The 25,615-nt window shown below is 36.0% G+C and overlaps 3 pseudogenes; all 3 read right to left on the reverse strand.

Annotated features, from left to right (window-relative positions):
* Positions 1–4,167: 4,167 nt before the first annotated feature.
* LOC145581428 (receptor-like kinase TMK4 pseudogene) lies at positions 4,168–6,828 on the reverse strand (annotated as a pseudogene).
* A 413-nt stretch (positions 6,829–7,241) lies between these two features.
* On the reverse strand, positions 7,242–8,270 carry LOC145581430 (lysM domain-containing GPI-anchored protein 2 pseudogene; annotated as a pseudogene).
* Positions 8,271–10,306: 2,036 nt separating this feature from the next.
* On the reverse strand, positions 10,307–23,635 carry LOC145581431 (receptor-like kinase TMK4; annotated as a pseudogene).
* Between the last annotated feature and the right edge of the window lie 1,980 nt (positions 23,636–25,615).

A 25,615-nucleotide genomic window follows, 5' to 3' on the forward strand; every position in this document is an offset into this window, starting at 1 on the left:
AACATTATGCTTGATAGATGAGTACTATATGATGGTGGTGGAATATATAGCTGCCATACGTAGTCATAATATCTTGAATATATTCTATATATATCAAGCTAGTCTCAATAAAAAAATTTCCTATCTTTAAAAATTTATTGTAGAAGAATATTTGATAATGATACAAAATATATAAGTCATACATATAATACATTAGATTTGAAAAATACAAAAACTATTATTAATTAGAAAAATTAGAGTAAAAAAATCGACTAACATCATGTTCGGGCACAACACAAATCTATGACATCAATTTTTGTCCTGAATAATGTTGGATAAATTTGTATCTATACTGAAAATGTTAAATCTTTTAAAGCGAGTTTAAAATCTACTAACTCACTAGCAAAAAAGTTCTCCATGTTTACAAAGAGTAGGGAATCAAAATTTGTGGAATAATAATTATTTTCCACCAAGTTTATATAAAAAAATATTTTCTTAAATCCAGTACTGAGCATTTTGCTAAATAAAGAATCAAGCTTAAAAGCAATCCTTCTATTAATTCCTTCTCATTAATAAATTAGTTATACTTTTCAAGTTTTCAGCTAGACAAAGCTAAATGGAACTATATCCTGTACCATAATTGGTAAAGAAAAATAACTTAAATTAGTACAATTCTTAATTATTCGTATAGTAATCATGGGGTTCATGTGATTTAAGTACAAATTAATGTAATTAATGACAGTCTTTTCATAATCTTTGGCCCAACTTTAGTTTGAAAGCACCATGTTTTGCTCGTAAAAGAGACATCTTTTCTTGGATATGGATTCGTATTTAATTTAATTATTAAAATATCAAATATATCATGCATATTAAGCTTTTACACCAATTGTTTTATTGTTATTTCAACAGGTAAAGTGACAAACCTGTGAAACCATATCCAATTAAATGTGACTAAAGCTTAGCCTTTCTCCATATCTAAATCTGTGCAATATTTGACTTTTTACACCATTTCTTTTACTCAGTGTATAAACTTTTATAAAGTGATTGGAAGGCAGACAAACTAATTTATCAAAATAATTTTTATGGAAATAAAAAAGGGTAAAACTCTCTAAAAAAAAAAAAACAAAAAACAAAAAGGAAGGGTAAAGTATTGTGTATTACACTGATCATCTTCATTTCATAATAATTACAACAATTTAACTTTTGTTTAAATAATGATTTTGACTATAATTTTTATCAGTATTTAAATAACATATATTGCCATGAAAAATACTTTTGGATTAGTCTTTTTTTATATTTTCATAATATCAACCTTTTATACATCCTATTAATGTATAATTACAAATATTATGATCAAAGTTGTAAATTGACACATCCCCTCAAAAAAAAAAAGTTGTAAACTGACACATATGTTAGTCAAATTATTGCAATTATTATGAAACAGAGAGAGTATAAATTATTTTATCAGTTTGTTTGTTTACATCATTAATTCTCTTTCTCAAACTTTATTCCATGATTTTGTGTTAGTTGGAAATATATTAAAAAAAAAAAAGTATTTTCAATATATTTATTCAAATTTGCCCCACCATGCATGTCACACCTTCTTTTCATCTTAGCATGTCATTTTGGGCCACGAAGCACGTATACACCATTCAACTGTCGTATATTTTTATGTATTTAACACATACGCGTATCTGACTCACCTAAATACATAGCATAGAAAAACACTCCGTCTGATTTTACGAGATCTTAGGACACATGGACAAAAATGGTGTCCTACATTGACATAAATACGCCACATCAACATTTGTGTGGGTTTAATGGAGCGAGCTAGTGAATGCTAATTAAGTAGACCTGAATTTGCTGCATGCTTAACGGTGTCCCATGCTTGATTCATTGATTGATACTTTGCATCGATTGGGAATATATATTTATTTCTAGCTAATAAAACAGGTTTATATGAGATTTTCTTGGTGCTAATAAATTGCTTCTTCGATGTCCCAAAAAAAAAAAAGGCTTCTGCTAGCATTTCAGACATAAATTTTTTATGTTTTCATTGGTTTATATGACATTTGCTTGATGCTCACTTGTCTCATTTCAAGTATTTCTGCACTGCAACTCTCAGAAATTGCAATTTACATGTTTGAAGTACAGAAAATGGGCAGATTATATATAATGAACAGCTCGCTTTGATTCATTTGATTTTTTAATTCCTCTTTAATTAGACAAAAATTAATTAAAGATTTGAAAGAAATAACTTCAAAACCAAAAGTATTTTATGTGTTTAACAATAATATGCAATATCAATTTTGTCAGATGTTTCAATTAGAGCGCATCATTAGTATACTAATCATCAACAAGTCCAAAAATAAAAAAAACACGATGAAGAATTATCATTGTATTACTGTTTAAGAAGTGTCAAATTTTACAACACAATAATATTTTAATTCAAGGTTTGTTTCATGTAACGTTATTTAATTTAGCTTAGGTTAAAGTTATTTTAGTTTTGTAATAAAACTAATTCTGTCGCCGTAATATTAGTACGTATAACATATAGAAGATCTAAATAGTATACCTAAGATTTTTTCAAACACTAAAAATTACTCTTGGTTATCAGATATGTTCATTGGTGTAAATGGTGATCAGATATGTTCATTGGTGTAGATGATGATCAAATTTCTTCATTGTTCGGTTATGATTATCAAATTAGTTGATTGGGGCGGGTCTCATATTAGGAGCATTTTCAAATAATGGATACACTACTCTTTAGTACTTAGAATAAGTAGTTTTACTACTTTTTTTTTCTTTTCTTTTTGTATAGTTTGGAGTACGATATTAGTAGTAAACTAGGTTAGATCTCATGTCACGGTTTTCACTCTTTGTTACGAATTATCAATTTAAAACTATATTTAAATATGAAAAATAATTTGGTCCAAAATCTATTACTAATTTATCAAAATAAGTTTAATGGAAATAAGGAAGGGTTAAGTATAATCATCTTCATTTCATAATAATCACAACAGCTTAACTTCAGCACTGTTTAGATAATGACTTTGAATATATTTTATCAGTATTCAAAAAAAAAAAAAACATATGTTGTCATGAAAAGTATTTTTAAATTAGTCTTCTTTCAATAATTTTACTAGCCTTTTATGCACGCGATATACTCTCTAATGTAAGATGATGAACGCATGAGTTTTAATTACAGAATATATATGCATTGATATTTTGATAATAGATATAGTCACAAAGCAAAACAAACTTAACTATAGGACTAGGGACATACTTACTTATCGAGGTCCGGAGAGAACAGATGTTATTGGTGACTTTGAATTAGCCTTTGATTATCATTGTTAGTAAGGTGTAGCAATAAACACTGATAAGCTCTACAGTCAGTAGACATAGCAGGTATTCTTGCTGCATCAGTGTGAATGCACCATATAGCTAGCTTCATTATCTGCTCTGATTCTTTACCATTTTCCTGCACATCATCGCTGTATATATCAAGCAGATCGATAACTGATGGGCATCAGCCTCCTTTATTACCATATTGGTTAGTAGACTGGCATCCTCTTCAGCGGATGGATAGATTAAGTTTTCCTACTGAATATAACTAAAAGTAACGAACATTTAGCTTCAATTTTACTTCTATAAAAAGGTCGAATTTCTTCTCCATATAACAACTGCAGTTATTTATTCAAAGTTGCTTTTGCATGACAATATTGCATCCTAGGCTCCTAGCTACTCAGATTTCAGAGATTTTAATGTATCAATACATAAAAAAAAAGAAAATTTAGGAACCTGAGATTTCTCCAAGGTTATTTTTGGAGTAGCAATGTCATGAGTTACCTTGCCCTCTTATGATCTTGCTTTACTCAATATACTTATGACCAACATTTACAATGAAAACATCAAATTATCAATCAGCATTTCATCGAAAACACACTATTTTCCTACTTGGATATTTATAAAGATGATCCAGCTACCAAAGTTGAATACTTTAATTAAGTACTAATACAGTGCCAAATAATATTACAATTTAAGAGATAATAAGCAAACATGTAAATATGTGATAAAGCTGTTTGTGTGTGTGTGTGTGTGTGCGAGCTTGCATGACTAAATTCCCTACAGAGTTGCATTCTGTATCTTGCCATTTGAAAAGAAAAAACTTCGGCTACTCTAGCTATTAAGCCCGTGTTGACAACGTTTCTTATTTCCTACAGAAGGGTTTCATTTATGCAACAAATAAATGATCACTCAGTTGGCAAGTACCTGCCTCATCTCGGACCAGAGAGAACAGAATCAGAAATTTCTGTTATAGGCTCCAAGGTCGGGTTTCCGTAGGTAACTGGGCTTGTCAAGGAAAAGTCATCAGTGTTCTTGAGAAATATTGAGCCCTCCAGAACTTTTACCACCGTTGACATAGAAGGCCGCCTTGCTGGTTCACTCTGCAAGCACCAGATTGCAAGTTTTACTGCCATTTCTATATCTTCAAAGTTTTGATGCATATCTTCAGAGCATTTATCAAGTAGATCAAGTAATTTACTCTCCTCTATCTTCTTTTTAACCTGCATGATTAGAGTGCTTTCTTCAGGGTGCGAGCAATCCAAATTCTTCCTCTCGAAAATTACTTCTAGCACCACAACTCCATAGCTGTAGACATCGACCTTTTCCGTGATCTTTCTGCCTAACCATTCAGGGGCAAGATAACCTCGAGTTCCCCTCATTTGAGTCAGAACATAACTTTGTTCCTTATCCATTAGTTTTGCTAGGCCAAAATCAGATAATTTTGCATTAAATTCCTGATCGAGAAGCACATTTTGGGGCTTTACATCTAGATGGGCTATACGCTTTTGACAGTCCTCATGCAGATAAGCAAGTCCCTTGGCAATATGCAGGATGATTTTTCTTTTAGTATCCCAAGGAAGGACATCTCTTGAATTAGTCTTGAAAATCCATTTGTCCAGTGAACCATTGCTCATGTGCTCATACACTAGTAAATTATGTACTTTTTCGGCACAGAATCCAACCAATTTCACTAAGTTGACATGGTGTATGCTTCCTATAGTCTGTACCTCCGCCAGAAACTCCTTCCTTCCCTGTCCAAGACGATCCAACCTCTTAACTGCAATTTTGGTCCTGTTATTCAAGTTTCCTTCAAAAACAGTCCCAAAGCCACCTCCCCCAAGCTTTCGGAGCACATTAAAGTTATCAGTTGCTGTCTTCAAAGCGTGATAAGAGAACCTTAGTGGAGAGTCAGGTGCTAGATGCAAGAAACCCTCCCATTGCTCTACATCTTCTTTCTGTTTTGCGTTATGCCTTCTTTTTTTTAATACATACAGCATAACCCAGAATGAGACAATTGAAAAAGTTGAAGCTGATGCTGCTAGTAGTATCTTAGAAGTCTTCTTAGGAGTTTTTTTTACTCGCACTAACAGTGCTATTGTTTGTGTTGTTTCCAATATTCTTATTGCCATAAGTGAGGGCAATCACAGTGGAATTAAAATTCGGGATTTCTCCTCTAAGATCGTTGTTTGAGAGGTTTATTTCTTTGAGACTGTGCAAGGTTTTTAAACTTGCTGGTATGGTACCAGTCAAGTTGTTATTGTCGAAGTATAACTCACTTAGAGATATCAAGTTTGCAAGAGCAGGAGATATGGTACCGCTGAATCCCTGCTTGGATAGGTTTACTCTAATGATGTTTCCAGAGGCATCACAGGTTACATATGGCCATTTATTGCATGCATCATTACCCTGCCAAGCCTCAGCCAGCTTCAGAGGATAGCCCAGAGCTCCGGCAACCTCTAGCAATGTTGTCACTTGAGGATCACAGTTTCCTTGAACATCTTTACAGAATAGGTTTGTTGTCCCAAGAGTCACATCGACACTTTCAGGGAAAGCTGGAAATGGGCCTTGGAGTTTGTTGTTCTGCAATGAGATGTTGACTAATCCGGACAACGACATCAAGGAATTTGGGACAACACCAGTTAATAAATTATTTTGCAGTTGTAGATCGAAAATACCAGTGCTGTTTGAAAGGTTAGGAATTGGGCCAGTAAATTTATTTCCTTGAAGCCAGACCTGCTTCAATAAGCTCATTTCTGCAAGAACATCAAGGGAGCCAGATAGACCCCTACGCTGATTTTCAAGCCACAAGTTCTGCATCTGGGTCTTATAAAGAGAACCTGGCAATGACCCTGTCAAATTGTTATATGATAGCCTCAGATTCTGGAAACTGGTGAGGGAGCCAAAAATATCTGGTATAGGTCCCATAAGATTGGCATTGCTAGCTTGGAAGGATACCAAAATTGTAGACTCAGTCAATTCAGCCGGGAAGGACCAAGGACTGAGATGTGGATTATTATCTAACGAGAGGGTTTTAAGCTGTTTAAGACCTGAAAAAATGCCATTAGGGACAGAAGTGAAGTTGTTGGAGTCAAGGTGTATCTCTCGGAGTAATTTGAGGTTGGCAAAGGATGGGAGAGGGCCGGAGAGTTGGTTGTTTTGGAGATAGATTGTGGTGAGCTGAGAGAGGGAGTTGAGATCAGGGGAAAGACTACCAGATATATTACGGGAGGGTAAGCTAATGGATTTGACAAAGCCATTGCTGGTGCAAATAATCCCAGACCAGATGCAGAAGTTGGAGCCATACCAACCTGATACAGGACTGAGTGTAGAAGTCAATTTCTTCAGAACTGCCCCATCGGCTTTAGATGAGAAAATAAGAAAGGAAACAGATAAATAATTAGAACTGGTAAGAAAAAGTACTTTAAATGGGCAGCTGTGATTTGTTACGTTTACATGTAAACCACTCAAATAATTATGATTAGGAAACCAAGAAGAATGCATCAATTTTGTCACACATACAGTCTTATTCTTGCTAAAACTGCCAAAATTACAATCTGATGACCTTTGTTTTATGATTCTTGATCAAGAACAATTTTATATGCTTTGTGAAGAGATGGTCCTAGGAGGCCAATTTGTCCTCTAAATATGCTGAGAAATTATGATGAACAACCCAGTATTAGACATCGATACATTTCTTTAAATAACCATAATCGATACAAAGAAACTTGGTCTTACGGTAAAGTGTCCCCTTAATATCTTGGAAGAACACTTCAAGAGCTAGGATCTAGCTGTTTATTGGGAAAAACATTGACTAAACTTGTATTGTTAATACTTTCCCCGAAGAAGAAAAATATGACTGGAAACTAATTTTCCTTCATCAAGTTTCTTTGAGATGATTAATTGTCAAACACTACCTACTTTTCCTTTGCTAATGAAATGCTAAAATAAAGCCAAGCTACTGTGCAGTGATGTTTAAGTAATTCATTAGCAATATCATGAAAATGCTGTATTGATCTTTCTGAAATTTCATAATTATTCTTTAATATTCTTATACCATACTAAGTTGTTAGGCTTGATTTCTTGAGGTGCTAGCTTTGTTGAACAAGTAGTAATAAAAACTAGATCATTATCTTCTTTATTAACAGAGATAGGAAACTGAAAGAATCACCTGCAGAAGGGGTAGCAAGGTTCTGGAGAACTTGACCTTTAAGAGGGACATCAATGACCTGACCAGCTTGGAGCTTGGAAGGCTCAGTTATGTTGTTTACACCAGCTAAAGTTTCTGATGTGATCCCAAACTCCGCAGCAACCTGATCCAGAGTGCTCCCGGGTGGCATCACATGTGCATAGTGCACCACCTTCTGCCCCTCCACAATATCACAACTGCAAGGAAGTGGGATCCACAGCTTCGTCCCAATCGTTATATTATAGGGATCCATTGGATTGACAGCATTAATCTGCTGGTAGGTCACCAATCCTAGAAGCTCAGGATTTGACACATTTGCTGCCACCAATCCTGAGTAAACTTGTGTTGCTAAGTAGTAAAAAGTATCACCACGAACAACAGTGTGGATGGGGATCCTGTCTGAAAGACCAGTACCGTTGATGCATCTGCATGGGAAAGGAACCTTGACCGTCTGATTAGCCACTATGCTGTAGTCTTTAGGAGTGGAAGGAGGGAGAAGATTGACCCCTAGTAGGGAGGTCAGATCCTTCACCTGAAACAAGGATTGGATGTGGGCAAGTGTAGTGGTGTTCTGGGAGACATAACCTACCAGGGCTTCACATGTAGCATTGTTGGTCACGCACTTGAAAGATGGCAATGAGTCTGAATCATTTAAGTGTTGAGCGGCGAAGGATACAGAAGCAAAGAATAGGATCAGAGAGATTGATATGTAGCACTCAGGAACATCCATCTGCTTCATTTTTGCAATATTAGAACCGTTAGTTGTGGAGTTGTGGTTTTCAGTTTAGCAATATCTTAGGGACTTAAGAATAGAAAATTCTACCTACATATATTTTTTTTTTTTTACATTCAGCTGACAACTTTGAAAAGTATATTAATTGGACTAATATTTGGTGTATTGTGCAGTATATTGACTCAAATTTCCCTTTGAAAAACATTGAGGAGTCAAAGATGGTGGTGAAACCCATCATAGATTCACAGTCCTTACAATTATCAAGTCGATTAGTTGAAGACGACATAACCAATTAACAATATATAATATGAAGACTATAATAGCGACAGATACCACTGCTTAGCAAAGACAAAGAGCATCTGTACCTGAGAAAAGAACAGAAACAAGCAGATAATCAACTAACAAGAACAGAGCATTTCTAGATGGAAAAAACCAAGGACTCACAACTGCACACTATCAGCTTACCTGTTCTGACGATTTCAAGTCATTTCTCTTTCTCCTCCTATCCTCTCAAGTCTCAACAACAGCTGATGAGGCTATTAGAAAAGATTGCTTCCACTCTCAATGAGGCTTTAATTTTTGCATCTGATCTGGGGTAATTTGCAACGATAATGATTTCGACATAATACTAGCTGTCTCCCTTCTGATCTCAACTCTGTCTCTCTCAGCTCAGCTCACCATAGCCTCCCTCGAGAACCATCTCAATCTCCGGTCCTTTATCCCTTTCCAACCTCACAAGGCTCACATTACTTGAGTATAACCTCCAACAAATAATCACATCTGTCCAATATGAAGCCTTTTCAGGCCTTAATCGCCTCCAAATTTTCACCTGATCAGTTTGCGAAACCTAAGGCTTATACAACAAACCAAAGCAGACTGAAAGGGAGACATGATACCATAAGCTAGCTCAAGAAGTCTTGAGGCACATTAATCCGCTACCTTGTATTAACAATAAGGATAGCTCTTCCTTGGTTATCAACACTATTATATTACCTTGTATTTCATAATGTCATATCACTTTGAATCATTATTAGCACCATTAAATACCACCTTTCCCTCCACCTCTTTCACCCTCGAAACTTCAAAGCTCGTCACTTTCCCACCTCGATGCAGGCCCTTGGACAACAAATCATCACTATCACAACAAGCATTACTAATTACAACAACTTTCTTAGCAAAACCCGAAGTATGGTTCGAAATTAATCTTAAAAAGCTCAACTCCATTCTCAGAGGCATTTCGTCGAACATGTAAACGGCAAAGCAAAACCCCTAAATCACCTCACTAAAAATAAGAAAATTGGAGAAATTTCATGGAATTCTATATTTATTCATTAATTTTAGTTAGAACTCCGGCAAAAATCCCAGCTATGGTTGCTTTCTCTCCTCATCTTTGCAGTTTTTTCTTCAACTCTCTTTCTCTCTCCTAAAATTGCTGACTTTGAGGATAAAATTGAAATATTGCCATTTTTATGAAGGCTGAATTTGTATGATAAATGTAAGATTAGGGATCATTTGATCACTATGATTCAATCCGCCATTGCTGGCAAAAAATGGCGCCCATTTTCATAGTTGGAGAATATAATTTTGGGTTTTAATTTTGTTTGTGATTTTGGGCCGCAACCAATCAGCCATTACAGTATTGTTGTGGTCTCGTGGATACTGGATATAGTTAACCTCTATTTTTATATGGATGAGATTTACTTATGGAGTACTTCTTTTGTCTCGGAAATTTTTCAATGATAAAATTACTGTACAAGAATTTAAAATAACAATCAGTGTGTGAATTGGGTTGTGTGAATTGGGTGTTGCATCGAGTTGTTACTTTAATTAAACTTTGTGATTGTATTTAACATTTTTTGTATTTTTTTTTCTTTTTATATTATTAGTCCTTGTGATTTTCAATTATATACATTTACTTTCATATTTAAATAACCACCTTTTTTACAAGAGATTGGGTGTTTGAATCACCTTATTATATTTTAGTAAAGGAACTACATTATGCATTATTTTATGCCTAATAAAAGAGTAAAAGTCTTGATATTCTTAAAAGTTCTAAAAAAAAAGCCTAGAATATCTTTTGGAATTTTATAGGCACTACTAATAGAATCTCATCATACACTTCAATCAAGCACAAACATTAGACAAGAAGCTGTCAAGAAGGAAGATACACATTTAGGCAAGTGCCTACCTCATCTTGGACCTGATAGAACAGAGTCAGAAATTTCTGTCATCAATGGGCTTGTCAAAGAATAGTTATCAATATCCTCGAGGATCATTACACCCTCTAAAATTTTCACCACCATTGACATGGGAGGCCGCCCTGCTGGTTCACTGTGCAAACACCGGATTGCAAGTCTTATGATCTTCTCTATATCTTCATAGTTGTCAAGCATATCGTCGTTGCATGTATCAAGCAGATCGAGTAGCTGACTCTCCTCCTCTTTCTTTTTCACCTGCATTATTAGAGTGCTTTCTTCAGGGTGTGAACAGTCCAAGTTCTTCCTCCCGAAAATTACTTCTAACACCACAACTCCATAGCTGTAGACATCTGCTTTCTCTGTAATCTTCCTTCCTAACCATTCAGGAGCCAGGTACCCTCGAGTTCCTCTCATTTGAGTCATTACGTAATTTTGATCTCTATCAATCAGCTTCGCTAGACCAAAATCTGATATTTTGGCATTGAACTCATCATCTAGAAGAACATTTTGGGGTTTTACATCTAGATGTACAATCTTCTTGTGGCACTCCTCATGTAAATAAGCGAGCCCCTTGGCAATGTGGACAATGATCTTTTTCTTGGTATCCCAAGTGAAGCTATCTCTCGAGTTGATGTCAAAGATCTATTTATCTAATGACCCTTTGCACATGTACTCATACACCAAAAGCCTATGCGAGTTATCAACACAAAACCCAAGCAACTTCACTAAGTTGAGATGGTGTATGCTTCCTATAGTCCGCACCTCTGCCAAAAATTGCTTCCTTCCTTGCCCAAGACGATCCAAACGCTTAACTGCAACTTTGGATCCATCACTTAAGTTTCCCTCGAATACAGTATCAAACCCACCTCCTCCAAGTTTCTTATGCATGTCAAAATTGTTGGTAGCCATTTTTAAGGCTTTGTAAGTGAACTTTATTTGAGAGTCGGGTGCCAGCTGCGAGTTTTCCCATTGCTCTAGATCTTCTTTGGATTCTGCCTCGTGTGTTTTCTTTTTATATATGTATACAAGAATCCCCAATCCAACAATTGCAATCATGGGAACAAGTACTCCTGGTATAATCTTAGACATCTTCCCAGATCATCTATCACTTGCAGCAGTGGTGTTCGGAGTTGTCCCATTGGTAGTACTTGTAATAGGCTTAATATTCCTATTCCCACTGGTCAAAACAGTCACCGAGGATCGGAAGCTTGGCACTTGCCCTCTAAGATCATTATTAGAGACATCAATTTTTGTCAACTGGGACAAGGTTGTTAAACTATCTGGTATAGTACCAGTCAAATTGTTATCATTCAAGTACAATTGACGCAGAGATGTCAACTGTACAAGAGCTTGGGAAATGGTACCACTGAATCCTTGCCTGGAAATATTAATTGCAGTGACATTCCTTGAGGCATCACAAGTCACAAATTCCCACTTGTCACACACATCATTACCATGCCAAGCCTCAGCAAGCTTCAAGGGATAACCCAAAGCTCCAGCAACCTCTAGTAATATCGATACATATGGATCACATTCCCCTGCAATATCCTTACAGAATGAATTGTTCTCTAGAATACCTGTCAATTGTTTCAGAAAAGATGGAAACGGGCCTTGGAGCTTGTTGCTATGCAATGTGATGTTTTCTAAGTACAAGGATAATGATGTTGGTATAGGACCGGTCAATAAATTGTTGTCCAGTCTTAGATTAGAGAGAAGAGTGCAATTAGAAAGGTCAGGGATGGTACCAGTAAAACAATTCTTTTGTAGCCAGACTTCATGTAAGTGGGTCATCCGTGCAAGTACATCAAGGGTTCCAGATAAACCATGTGCTGATTATCGAGCCTCAAGTTATGAATCCGACTCCCATGAAAAGAAAAAGGGAGTGTCCCTGTCAAGTTGTTACATGACAGCCTCAAGTTCTGCAAACTGGTGAAGGAGCTGAAAATATCTGGTATAGGACCTATGAGATTGGCATTGCTAGCAAAAAAACCCACCAAATTAGGAGAGCTAACCAACTCAGCAGGGAAGCCCCAAGGACGGAGGCTCAGGTTGTCGTCCAAGGACAGAATTCTGAGGCTGCTTAGGCCAGAAAAGGCACCAATTGGTACAGACATAAAATTGTTGGATTCCAGGTGTATCTCTTGGAGAAATCTGAGGTTCTTAAAGGAGGGGAGAGGACCAGAGAGTTGGTTGTGTTGGAGAAAGATTCCACTGAGCTGAGAGAGGGAGCTCAGACTGGAAGAGAGAATACCACTTAGATTAGAGGAGGAATAACTGATAGATTTTACAAAGCCATCGTTATCACAGATTACTCCCCGCCACATGCAAAACTTGGCACCTGACCAACCAAATGGATGCCCCAGTGTGGAAGCCAGATTCTTCATTGCAGCTCCATCAACTGTTGTTGAGAAAATAACAACGGTAACAGAAAAATTAGAGTAGAGCAATGATCACAATACCTATTACTAATAATATTGAGCGTTTTTGTGTACAACTATAGCATGACTATAGGCTTACATACCATATCTGCACTACAAATGAATTTTACAAAGTAAACCAAAATTTATTAATTATAAGGTTTGTAAATCAACCATAATATCATTAGATATAGAAGGAGGATACTCTTCTAGCCACACTCTCATCTCCTCATAGAGTCATAGTATTTGCTCACATGAGCTAACTTATGCACCACTGCATTTCCTTTTATTTTGTATTGGGGTATCTGTTGATTACTTATGCGCCACAGCTAACTTATAATATTAACATAATTGTTCATGTGTTAACCTTAACCATAGCATGTACTCCGTAAAATAAAAATGGAGTTGGTCCGCACCATATTTTTTTAATTTTTTTTTTTTTTTTATGAAGTTGGTTTTCACTTAGGGCCTGTTTTGATTTACTTAGGGTCTGTTTTGGTTACTTAGCTGAACTGAATTGTTTATGAGAGAAGGAAATTAGGAACTGCAATGAGCTGAGCTAAAGAGCATCACTGAATTGTTTATGAGAGAAGGAAATTAGGAAATGAAGTGAATTGAACTGAAATTAAGATGAAGATAACAGATCCTTAAATTGAGGGCAACATAATAATTTGGAAATATTTTTAGGAAGTACCCGCTTAATAGGTCATTTTGTCAACAACTACTCGCTTTAAATTTTTATCAAAAAAGTTACCCACTAAATTTAAAAAGTTTGACTGACACTACCCATTTTGGTTTTTCGACAATAAAATCCGGCAAGTAGGGCTCACTTTTGTTCTTCTTTCCAAAACTTAATCACAAAATGGTGAATCACACAATTAAGAAGCCAAAATAAGTGAATTGAACATCAATTTAGAAGCATTACGTATCTCTTAATTAAAACCACAATTACTTTCCCTTCTTTAATTGGCGAAATTTTAAAAATTTTGTGTCTTAGATTGAGTCGTTGTAAAGGAGATGAGGTTAATTGTTATATACTCTCTTCGTCCCTAAATTACATTCCTACTTCTAGCATTTATTCCTCACATTATAGAGAGAAGTAGGAATGTAATTAAGGATGGAGGGAGTACAACATTTAGGCTTAAGTTCTGGAGGAAAAATATAAAATTTACCCACACTTGTCGAATTTTGTTCTCGAAAAACTAAAATGGGTAGTGCTATTCAAACTTTTTAAATTTAGAGGGTGATTTTTTTATAAAAAATTTTAAGTGAGTAATTATTAACAAAATGACCTTTAGGTGGGTAGTTTCTAACAATTTGTCTGAATAATTTTGCATATTTCGTATGATAATTAACTTAAAAGATAAGGGATGAATATATTGTATAACATCCTAAAACACGGAAAGAGTTGCATCAATAGTGAAACGCAAAGAAAATTCTCACTTTTATCCTTCTTACTCCACCAAAGGGCCTGCATTTTCTTTTTGAACCAATCACATGGCCCACATTATACTACTTCATTTTTATTAGATGCATCACTTGAAGTTTCAATTTAAATTCATCACACTCCCTTTAAGTCAATAAATTTTCACTATCTCTCTCATATCTCATTATCACATAATTCCTCTTTATTTTTACTCTCTTATCTCTCCCTACTCTAAAGATTGGCAATTATAAGAATAATGCATCTAATAAAAAACAAAGGAAGTAAATAATACGGGAAGTAACATCAATGTCTCTATACAACATTCTCTATACATATATATGTATAGAAAACTCTATCAATGTCAACTTAAGTGTTAAGAAAACTCTATACGTTGAGTACTTGAGTGAGAAAGATACCTTGAGAAGGGGCAGTCGGAGGTTGAAGACGAATATCAATAATTTTTCCTGCTGCTATTGAAGATACAGAAAAGTTGTTGAGTTTCTGTAATGTCCAGAGGTTAATTCCAAACTGAGCAGCAATTGTATGAGCGTCTGTGGCAAAGCCATGAAAGGGATGACGTGAATTGCAAATTACAAAAATAAGTTAGTTTAGCAGTTTGTTGCTAAAAATAATTCTGTATGCAAATCAAAAAGTAGGATTAGTTTAGATCACCAAGTTCCAATTCTCGGAACTCATAACCAAAATTGATACTCCGTATTAAAAATGCTTAACATTTAATAATACCGAGAAATGCATGATTTTGCCCTAAATTTCAATTTCTCACTGATATCATACTTTGTATTTAATTTAAATCCATAGCCTTAAGTTGAAATTAAAGCTGTTAATTTCAGTAATGACAAATGGCAGACATTATAATTATATTGTGATACTTTGTATTTTGTAACAAGTACGGAGTATTTTGAATTGTATCACAGTGCTTATTATATTTTGTATACTTCAAATTATTTTGTATTTATACATACCTGTTGAAATTAAGGTTTGGTTGGACCTTTCAACATCATGTGTGTAGCTGTAGAACGTTATTTGCTCCGTGACATTGTTGTGCATACCTGATTGAAACATGTTTTGGGTAAACTCCGAAACATCGTACTGCTCCTCCCCTTGCCCCTTCACATTGCTGTGCATACCTTGCCCCTCTACATGTGTGGCGGAGTACGTAACTTGGAAGTATCCTGCAACATGTGCGTAGTGCACCACCTTTTGCCCCTCTACATCGTCACAACTGCACGGCAGGGGAATCCACAGCTTCTGTCCCTCCTCAATCTCATCATTCGCATCTACAATATTATTAACGTCCTTGACTAGTTGGATAGTTGTCAAACGACTAAAAAGGGTTTCTGACAGATATTCTAGGCCCTTACCATTCTCAGCCTTGGTAACAGTGTGGACAGGAAGGCCATCAGAGAGGCCTGTTCCGTTCTTACAGCGACAAGGGAAGGGGATCCTTACCGTCTGACCTCCATAAATCAGAAAATTCCGAGGGGTAGAAGGAGGCAGGAAGTTAGTCTGCAAGAGGGAGCTCAGGCTCTTCACCTGAAACAAGGATTCGATATTGCCTAGTGTAGTTTTACTCTGGGTAACATAACCTGCTACGGCCTCACAAGTGGCCTCGTCTGTCACGCATTTGATTGACGGTGTGGGCTATGTTACATTGACACGGGTACGGGTATCCGATATTGGTACGGATCCGAGTGTCCGATACGTCATTTTCAAAAATTTAGGACACGGGGACACCGTCTTTACTTTGGACTTGGGTACGGATACGACAATAAAAGAAAAAAAAAATAGGATAATCATAGCAAGTCCCCATAAAAAAATTTGCAATTTTTATTTTAAATTAGACTGTATAATATACTCTGTATAGTAATACTATTTTTTTTTTTAACGAAAAGTAGTACTACTACTAGTCTACTACCTAAGTACCTAATATAATAGTCTAATACTGCCAAAACTCTTATTGATACTGCCAAATTTTAAAAGCATATGTTGAAATTTCTGTAAAAAGAGAGTGGAGTGTGGGTCCAATAAAAGACTCAACCATTCATTTTTTATTTCTCTCTCCTCTCTCCTCTCTCCTCTGTTGAGTGTTACTGTTCGCCATTTTTGAAGCTCTTCCCTGCTATTTTTGAAGCTCTTCCCTGCTATTTTTGAAGCTCCAAGACAACTATGCCATACCCGAGAGCCAAACGGAGTGTCCGGAACGGATTTCATACCCGGGTCCGTGTCGGGTCGTACTGACCCGGGTATGAGGCCAAAAATGGCGTGTCCGAGTAACATAGGGTGTGGGCCATATGGCTTCGAGCACTTTGTAGTAGGTGGGTTGGCTTTCTTCGTAGGGGAATAACGGACTACTTAAACAGTATAAGGTGTTGAGATTCAAAATAAACACTAGTACTAATGCTATAAACTATTGAGCTTGAGCACCCATTTTTTTTGTATGTAATTTATGTAATGCTTTGTAAATTTTCTCTACGATTCTGATATTAAGAGGATATAATGGGAGAAGTAAGTCAAGTAACCCAGAAAGTACGTGTTTCAAACGTCCATTGCTACTTTTTTAACACACAGAAGCATGGGGTTGACTTGGTAACTGAGTAGAATTAATAGGTCGACTGCTATTGATTGGGAAGCATATTTCCCTGTATTGGTAAAGTTTTGGGAAGTATCCAAGATGGCGAGACCAAAAATACAAAATTCTAAGCATTGCAAATCTCTTACATATGTAACTAACTAGCTATGTACTTGGAGCAACTTGCGACTTGCCCCTCAAAGAACACTAAAGACTTGACCATAAATAAAGCTGTTGTGATTGATCAGTAAGCTAGTCCTTACAATTATTAAACCGTGTAGAAAGGGACCTTACATTGCCTGGTCATTATAGCAAATTAGGCGGGACACAATATACCTTTAGAAGACTTTATAAACAGCATGCAATAATGAATATCACATACCGATGACTTCCTAGTCCAGCCTACGAGAATGTATTATCACGTACCCAAGGCTATTCTTGCTCATTTGGATGGCTCCTGACACTCAAAATAAAACCTATAAGCAATACAATACCCATGGACCAGGCACATAATTGATGTTTTCTGCTCCTAAACTATGATCTTCTAGCCACGGTTACTAGTAGGACTGCAGAATTCAGGCAGACGGAAAATACTGAGCCCATCCTAATATCCTATCACATCTTTGATCTGTTTCTTAGCTTTACATCATTGCCTAAACGTTAGACACAGACTCATTACCAGTTTTATATAGTGTGTTGGAATACTGACTGAGGCCTCAAGTATACAGATCACAACAGCATTTGATCCAAGCCCAAACATCTCGTCAGGTACAAGGCTCGTCTTTAGTTCACACTAACAGCAAGTCAACATATCTTTATTACAAATATACTATGCCAGCATGTAGTTATCAGAGTTGTAATCTGAAGTAATAAGCCGTATTGTATGGGGCTTTATATAAATGATCCCAAGGCACTCTCTCAGCTCACCATCTCTCTGGTCCTTTTTCCCCTTTCAATATCTAAGCTATAGATAGTGTAAACTACATCACTAAACGCTTACCTTAGATGTATACTACTTAGTTACCAATCAAGCTAGCAGCTAACCTTCCATGGGAGGCAATTCTGCACGCATAGGCAGGTAAGAATACAAAAGTTTGCAACTCCCGGGGATTGGACATTATTTCCTCATTATTCTAGTATCCAATTCCAAAAAAAAAAAAAAGATATTGACTACAAAACTGACAGATATCAAAGTTAATTAAAGACATATAAGCATCAGTACTTATGGAAATTGGAAAGAACGAGCATAGGTAGACATAACTAACAAACAAGCAAGCAAACAAAAAAAAAATACAAGTACAAAAGAACAGGGTTTTATCTAGATATAACTAAAAATCAATGTGTTCCGAAGCATTGTGACCAATCTTACAATAAACACACTCACCACAATGACGATGCGAACTGATTGATTTGTCTATCTCCAAGCACGGTCCAGACTAGTTGTTCATGATGACACAATCTGCAACTCTGCATAGTCATCATGAATTTGTTTAATATATCAACATGCAATATATAAAAATAACATTTTTTTTTTTTTTGTTAAAAAGAAGCTCTGTAGGGTGTAAAATCAAGAATTGTGGCTTCTAATTCATTTATTTAATCACCTGACCAGTAACCATTCAACAAAGTATCAGGCAGGATTCTTTAAGCTTGTGTAACAGAATAGAACATGTATAATTAGGATATAAAGATTAAAGCATCTTTATAAGTCTGCAACTCTTGGAGTTTCATTGTATGCAAAGCCACAACTATACACAATCTTCTTATTTTCTAAACAACAGCTGATGGAGCAATAACAAAAAGATTGACTTCTGCTCTTAAGTTGCAACAACAATGGTTCCGTTAAATTTATTATCTTACCGTCCTAAAATTATTCTGGCTCGCCATAATCTCCCTCCGAGCCAGAGCAGCCATCTCTCTGGCCCTTAACCACTTTCCAACCTCACATTACTCCAAGTACATCCTCGAACAACTTCACTTCTGTCCAATACAGAGCCTTTTCAGACATAAATCACCTCCAAATCTCTCTTTAGAAGACAGTGCACATCCTTTTGCACCTACCCTGACAAGTAGGCTGGTTCTACAAGTTTGGCAACTTATTATGCTAGAATTGTCAATCTCATTCGACCAGTATGACCATATTTGTGGCACCCTGATCAGTTTGCGAAACCTAAGGCTATTATACCACAATTTGACATCACTAGCAAGTTCCCCCAGACGAAAATTTATTAAACCAAATCAGATTGAAAAGGAGACATGATACCATAAGCTAGCTCAAGAAGTCTTGTGGCACATCAATCCGCTATCTTATACTATGACAAGCTGTTCATGCCAACCAGTGCCAACATCTGACTTCTTTAACAAAATAGTGTCTATATCATCTACGTAATCACATTTATGCTGCTCAAGAAAACCATGTGAAATTCGCAATATTGAGGCACTAAAACAAAAACTGATATCCACAAATAACATTGTCTCCCTAATAGTTAACCCTTTTTCCCATAATTGCACACCTTCGTTTCACTCGTAAACCCGAAACCTGAAACCCAAGCATTGCGTTCTTTGAATAAACATGTAAAGCTGCCTAGAAAATGCATCAAACACCAGCCATTTCCCATTACCTTTGCCAACCCCCACAATATGAACAACCATCAATGATGAGGATTGCTCTTCCTTGTTATGATGTTATCAATACTATATGATTCTCCCAATTATTTCAGAATGTCACATCACTTTAAATCATGATTAACACCATCAAATACCACCTTTCCTTCACCCTCGAAGCTTCGAAGCTCGTCACTTTCCCACCTTGATGCAGCCCCTTGGACAGCAAATCATCACTATCACAACAAGCATTACTAATTACAACAAATTTCTTATCAAAAACCCAAGTATGGTTCAAAATTAATACTTGAGAAGCTCCACCCTATTCTCAGAGGCATTTCATCGAACATGTAACAGGCAAAGCAAAACCCCTAAATCACCTAACCAAAAATAAGAAAATTCCTCAAAATTGGAGAAATTTCATGGAATTCCACAGTTATTCACTGATTTTCTGAAAGAATTCTGGCGAATATTCCAACCATGGTGACGTTGTACCCTCATCTTTGCAGTTTCTTCAACTCTCTTTCTCTCTCCTAAAATTGCTGATTTTGATGATAAATTCTACATAGAATTGGAAAGATCGCATTTTTAATGAAGAATAAATTTGTATGATGAAAGTAAAGATTAGGGATTATTTGATCAGTATGATTCAATCCGCCATTGCCGAAAAATGGCGCGAGTTTTCATTGTTGGAGATAATAATTTTGGCTTTTACTATGATTTGTTTGTGATTTTGGGCCGCAGCCATTGAAGAGTATAAAAATACGGCATGTTTATGGGTTGGATTTACGGAATATTCCTGCCTTTTGTCTCAGAAATTTCAAATTTCTACCCTCATACGAGAACAGTAAATCACATACTTTCTCCGTTTTTATTTAGTTGCAACACACTTTTTCGGCACACATTTTAAGGAAGATATTAGACTATGTAAACAGATAAATTAATTTATTTACCACCTATAAGAAGAAAGGGTTAAGTTGTTACGGTTTAAATTTCATAGCTTAATTCATTCATTTATCTAGTTTAATCACTTTATCGAAAAGCGTGATAAAAGGTGTATTGCAAGTATAAAAAAAACAGAGGAAGTATTCACTTTCTTGAACATATAACAAAATTACACTTTCTAATTACAATTAAAATACTTTTGATTCAAGTAGCTTGACAATTTATTCAATACAAAATTTCAATAACTAAGGATATATATATATTACATTAATGTGTAATAATATGAAACCGCTACAAGCTTGGTCATAAATTGAAATTTTGATTAACTAACTAAATAACAACTAAAGTAAGCTAACGAATAAACTATGAGAAACAAACGCTAGGGGGAAACGAGATTCAACACCAATTAAACCAATAGATCAATAAAATAGGTGAACACAAACACAAATTGGGTGATAGAATGGACATGCATTCAACATGGCCTTCTTGAACAGCACTCAAACTCAACTATCATGATAAGATAAAATTCTGGCTTAATCATACAAGAAAAGGCTCATAACTAAACCTCGTCTTTCAATGCAAGTATAAGTAGTAGTGAATAAATGAGCAAAAATTGGTCATCTATTAACGTGTAGTAAAGCAATTCTTATATTATATTAACGTGTAATAAACCAATTCGGCAATTCTTTAACAACCAATGATCAATCCGAGGGGAACATACAAGCTAATTTAGGGACTACTCACTAGTCATGATAAACAACATCCTAACAATAATATCTAACAAGTTGAGAGAAGTGATAAGGTAAAGATAGATTGAACATGCAACAATGATTAATCAAGATTAAGAGAGAAATTAACGATTCAAAGTAAGTGAAAACAAAAATTAAAGAGATAAAGAGGTTACTTAATTAAGCTTCAAAGTTAGAGAAAGTTGTTGAAATTAAGAGAACAAACTTCTATTAAAGTTCAATTAAGCTAAGGGGAAAGAAGATCATTACAAAATAAGTCAAGGGAGGTATTTATAACCCCAAAGAGTTACAATAGTAAAATCCGCCTAAAAACCAGGTTTTCAAGCAGGAGCACCTTGGCTTGTGTGTGTGTCCGCTCCTCAGGAGTTCAACCGAGGAAAAAGTTGAAGAAGCAGGGAGGCCAGGAGTGCCTGCTCCTCCTTCAGTGCAAGCCCGCTCCTCGGCAGAAAGTTGAAGAGCGAGGAGTGCCCAATGCATGCCCGCTCCTTTAAAACTAGGGGAGGCAGACGACGAGGAATACAGTAGGAGTGTCCTTTGGGCAGTAAATGGATAGAACTACAACATCAGGGAGTAGCACCCGCTCCAAGGGGATGGTGGCTTCTTTTACTCGTTTTTGCTATGCTCAAGCCTCAGTTCTCCCATTGTACCTACAAGGATTAACAAGCACACCAAAAGGACGACAAAGCCAAAGGGACTACAAATATGCACAAAAGGAGTTAGAAAGGAATATATATGGAGAAAAAGATTTCATTATCGGGTTGAAAGCACCACATAGAGTGGACAAATAAACCGCGTATTCAACCCATGCACAATACCACAACTAGTTAATGTAAACATTAATGAAATGTAATCAGGGGTGGCGGGTGGGCGGTGCATGTTGAGCAACCACACAGGGCCCTGTAATTTTTGGGGCCCCAAAATTAGATATAAGTATATTTTGAGTAGGATATGTTGCAATAACTTCCTTGGTTCACTGGTAAAGACGAGTAAACATTGTTGGGAAGTCAGGGGTTCAAATATTATTTGGCAATGAAAAAAGTGAAACTGTACTGTTATACTATTTGTTATTGAAATTCAAGTACTTCCCATTTTTTTATGTAATAAACACTCTACAGTACATATATAAATTTTTAAATTGTAAATATGGAAGCCGAACATTGTGTACCTTGATGTGATGATGCTATAGGTATACTCTAGTATATGGAGTAATCAAACTACTCAAATCATGTCTTCCAATACTTTTACTACCTCTGACATTGAAGGTCGAGTTTTTGGATCAATTTGCAAGCACCATAAAGCAAGCTGCACAACCATTTGAACTTGTTGCGTTTCTTTCAACATATCATCATGACGCAGGTCATCAATGAGATCGATAAAAGACAACGGATCCACATCAACCTTGGATTTAATCAATGCAATGAGGCTAGTGCTACGATTACGATGATCTAAATTTTTCTTCTCAAACACTGTTTCTAGTACTACAACCCCATAACTGTATACATCAGACTTCTCTGTTCACCTCCCTTGATAAACAAGTTCAGGTGCTTTGTAGCCGTAACTACCACTTGCTTGAGTTGCCGTACTACTCTTATCTTTGCTTAGAAACTTAGCTAGCCCAAAATCACACAATTTGGCATTTAAACTCTCATCTAGAACCACGTTCGATGGTTTAATGTCTCGATGCAATATTTTATCTTTATCATTACATTCCTCGTGTAAATAACACAGTCCCTTGGCAACGTCCAACATAATTCTTTTCTTCATTGGCCACTTGAGAAATCCTTTACGATTATCTGACTCGAAGATCCACTTGTCTAGAGATCCCTTGCTCATGTACTCGTATACGAGGATTCCACCATGTGACGCAGTATATCCATATAGTTTTACTAGATTCTGATGGCATGTGCGAGATAGCGCATGAACCTCACATTCAAAGGATTCCTCGGATATGCTTCCACAATCACTTAAACGCTTCACTGCTACCAAAGTACCATCTGGTAATTCACCTTTATAAACTACACCAAAGCCGCCTCTCCCGAGCACCTTCTGCTCGTTAAATTTGTCTGTTGCTCTCTCCAAAACTTCAAAGTCATATTCGATTGGGGAGCCAGTCCAGGTTAGCAGCTCATCAACAGATTCGACATCGTGTACAGGTCTGTTCTCGAACCACTTAGCCATGGCAAAACAAAAACAGACCATCAAAATAATTAAACATATTACTGCAGAGAACAGAACCCATTGAAGAATTTTATCATGTTTGCTCTTCTTCTCCCTATGATGTTTCTCAGGTTCAAGATTATTCCCGAATGCGAGCACGGTAACTCCAGGACGGAACAATGGCATTTGACCTTCAAGTTTATTGCTGGAGATGTCAACATTGACAAGGTCGGGTAACGAAGTCAAAACAGTAGGGATAGTACCTGCTTGCAGCATCAAGGAAAGAATGATATAAGGGGACATTTGGTAAGAGATAAGGGAATGGGGGATCAGAGATGACAAAAACCAACGCAATTAGTCATTAATTTCTAACTAAAGGTTATATAATCATGGCATTTAATAAATTGAGGGTAATTTTATCATTTTATCTTTAGAATGGATCGGATGTCCTGGTCTGCAAGAGAAAGGTAAAGTTTTTTCATTTTTGTTGGTTTTTTAATGAGGAATAAAAAAAGAAACCCTTCTCTCTTCTCTATGAAACCATCAAACAACACACTAGCACCAACCAACCAGGCCCGAATATGACATTCTGATGGGCCTTGGTTTTTTTTTTTAACAAAAATGAACTCGGGTATGCCAAAAGAAATAAAAAATAAATAAATAGTATTTGCATAATTGCATGTGCTTGGCATTAGCAATATAATAAAACTAACTTTTATAAATATGTACGTTATTAGTTATAAACAACAACCTAAATAGCTACATTTAAGAATTTAAGAATAAAGACAGTTTGATATGTTGAAAACACAAAAGTAATAAAAAATAGTAAACCAACCATTTGTATGATAATCATTATCCAATATTGTAAGATTAAATTATTATTACAGGTATATGTATATATGGTTAGTAGCGTACTCGATTAATTTTTTTTTTTTTACGCAAGTGAGGGCAAAGCCCAAAACAAAAAACAAAAAACAAACAACTAAAACGAGGAAGGGCCACCACAACAACATCCTCCCAGAGAGATTGCTTTACTTCAATTGGAGGATTATCGAAATAAACCACCCTATCTTCAAGACTAACTCCCAATTTAGCCAACTTATTCGCTACCCGATTTCCCTCCCTAAAACAGTGACTAATATTAAAAGAAACAGACGAACTAATAAAACAGTTATAGCCTCAACACATGCTTTATTATCCAGTTGAACCCAAAGCTTCCTGATGCCTAGATCTTTTGCCATCTGAAGACCTCTTTCCAAAGCTAAAAATTCTGCTCTGTAAGCACAGCACACCCCGTAGTTAGCAGCAAAAGCTTTGATGAATAAACCTCTCAGTTTTCGCAACAGAAGCACTACCAGCCCAAATTTATAGTTCATTAATATTTATCTTTATTTATTATTACCCGTATAATTTATCATTTATTTATTTATTTTTGAAAAACTATTTATTTATTATCATTATTTATTGAAAGTAAGATTGGGCATAAAAAATTGGACTGGACCTAACATGATCAGATCTAAATTGGAAATCATATCGGATCAGACCACACTAATGGCATACTAGTGCATTTGGAAATCAGATAAGCAATAATGATAAGATGATCGGGTCTAGAAATAGCTTAACATGATCAGATCTGCAAGTAGTAACATGATCAGATCTACAAATAGCTTAACGTGATCAGATAGATCCACAACCCTATTGATAAGCTATCAGACAAAAATAAAAACAAGGTACAAAAGTAAGAAAACATAAACACCATACCTGTAAAATTGTTGTGGGAGAGGCTCAAATTCTGCAACGATCTAAAGGAACCAAGAAAATCCGGGATGCGTCCCATAAGGTTACAACCATGAGCAAAAATTGTAACCAAGTTTACGGATTCCATAAGCTCGGAAGGTAGTTCCCATGCAGTCAGATTAGGGTTATTGGAGAGTGCAAGATGGTGGAGCGAGGTTAATCCAGAAAATATACCGGGAGAGATGGTGGTGAAGTTGTTATCGGAGAAATCGACTTCAGTGAGTGAAGTGAGGTTAGACAGAGAAGGCACGGAGCCATAGAAGGAGTTATTATGAAGATATAGGGTTTGGAGGTAAGAAAGTGAGTTTATGGACGGAGGGAGATGACCAGATAATGACCGCGTGTTGAAATAATAAAATAGAGATGAGAGAAGGGAAAGAATAATAAAAGTTGTATTCAATCCATTTAAAAATTGTACTACATTGCAACATATATATAGTGCAAAATATAACTAAACATAAGGAACATAATCCCATGACCATTGAT

This window comes from Chenopodium album, chromosome 15 (genome assembly GCF_948465745.1).
Source record: "Chenopodium album chromosome 15, dcCheAlbu1.1, whole genome shotgun sequence".
NCBI classification, from domain to species: Eukaryota; Viridiplantae; Streptophyta; class Magnoliopsida; order Caryophyllales; family Amaranthaceae; genus Chenopodium; species Chenopodium album.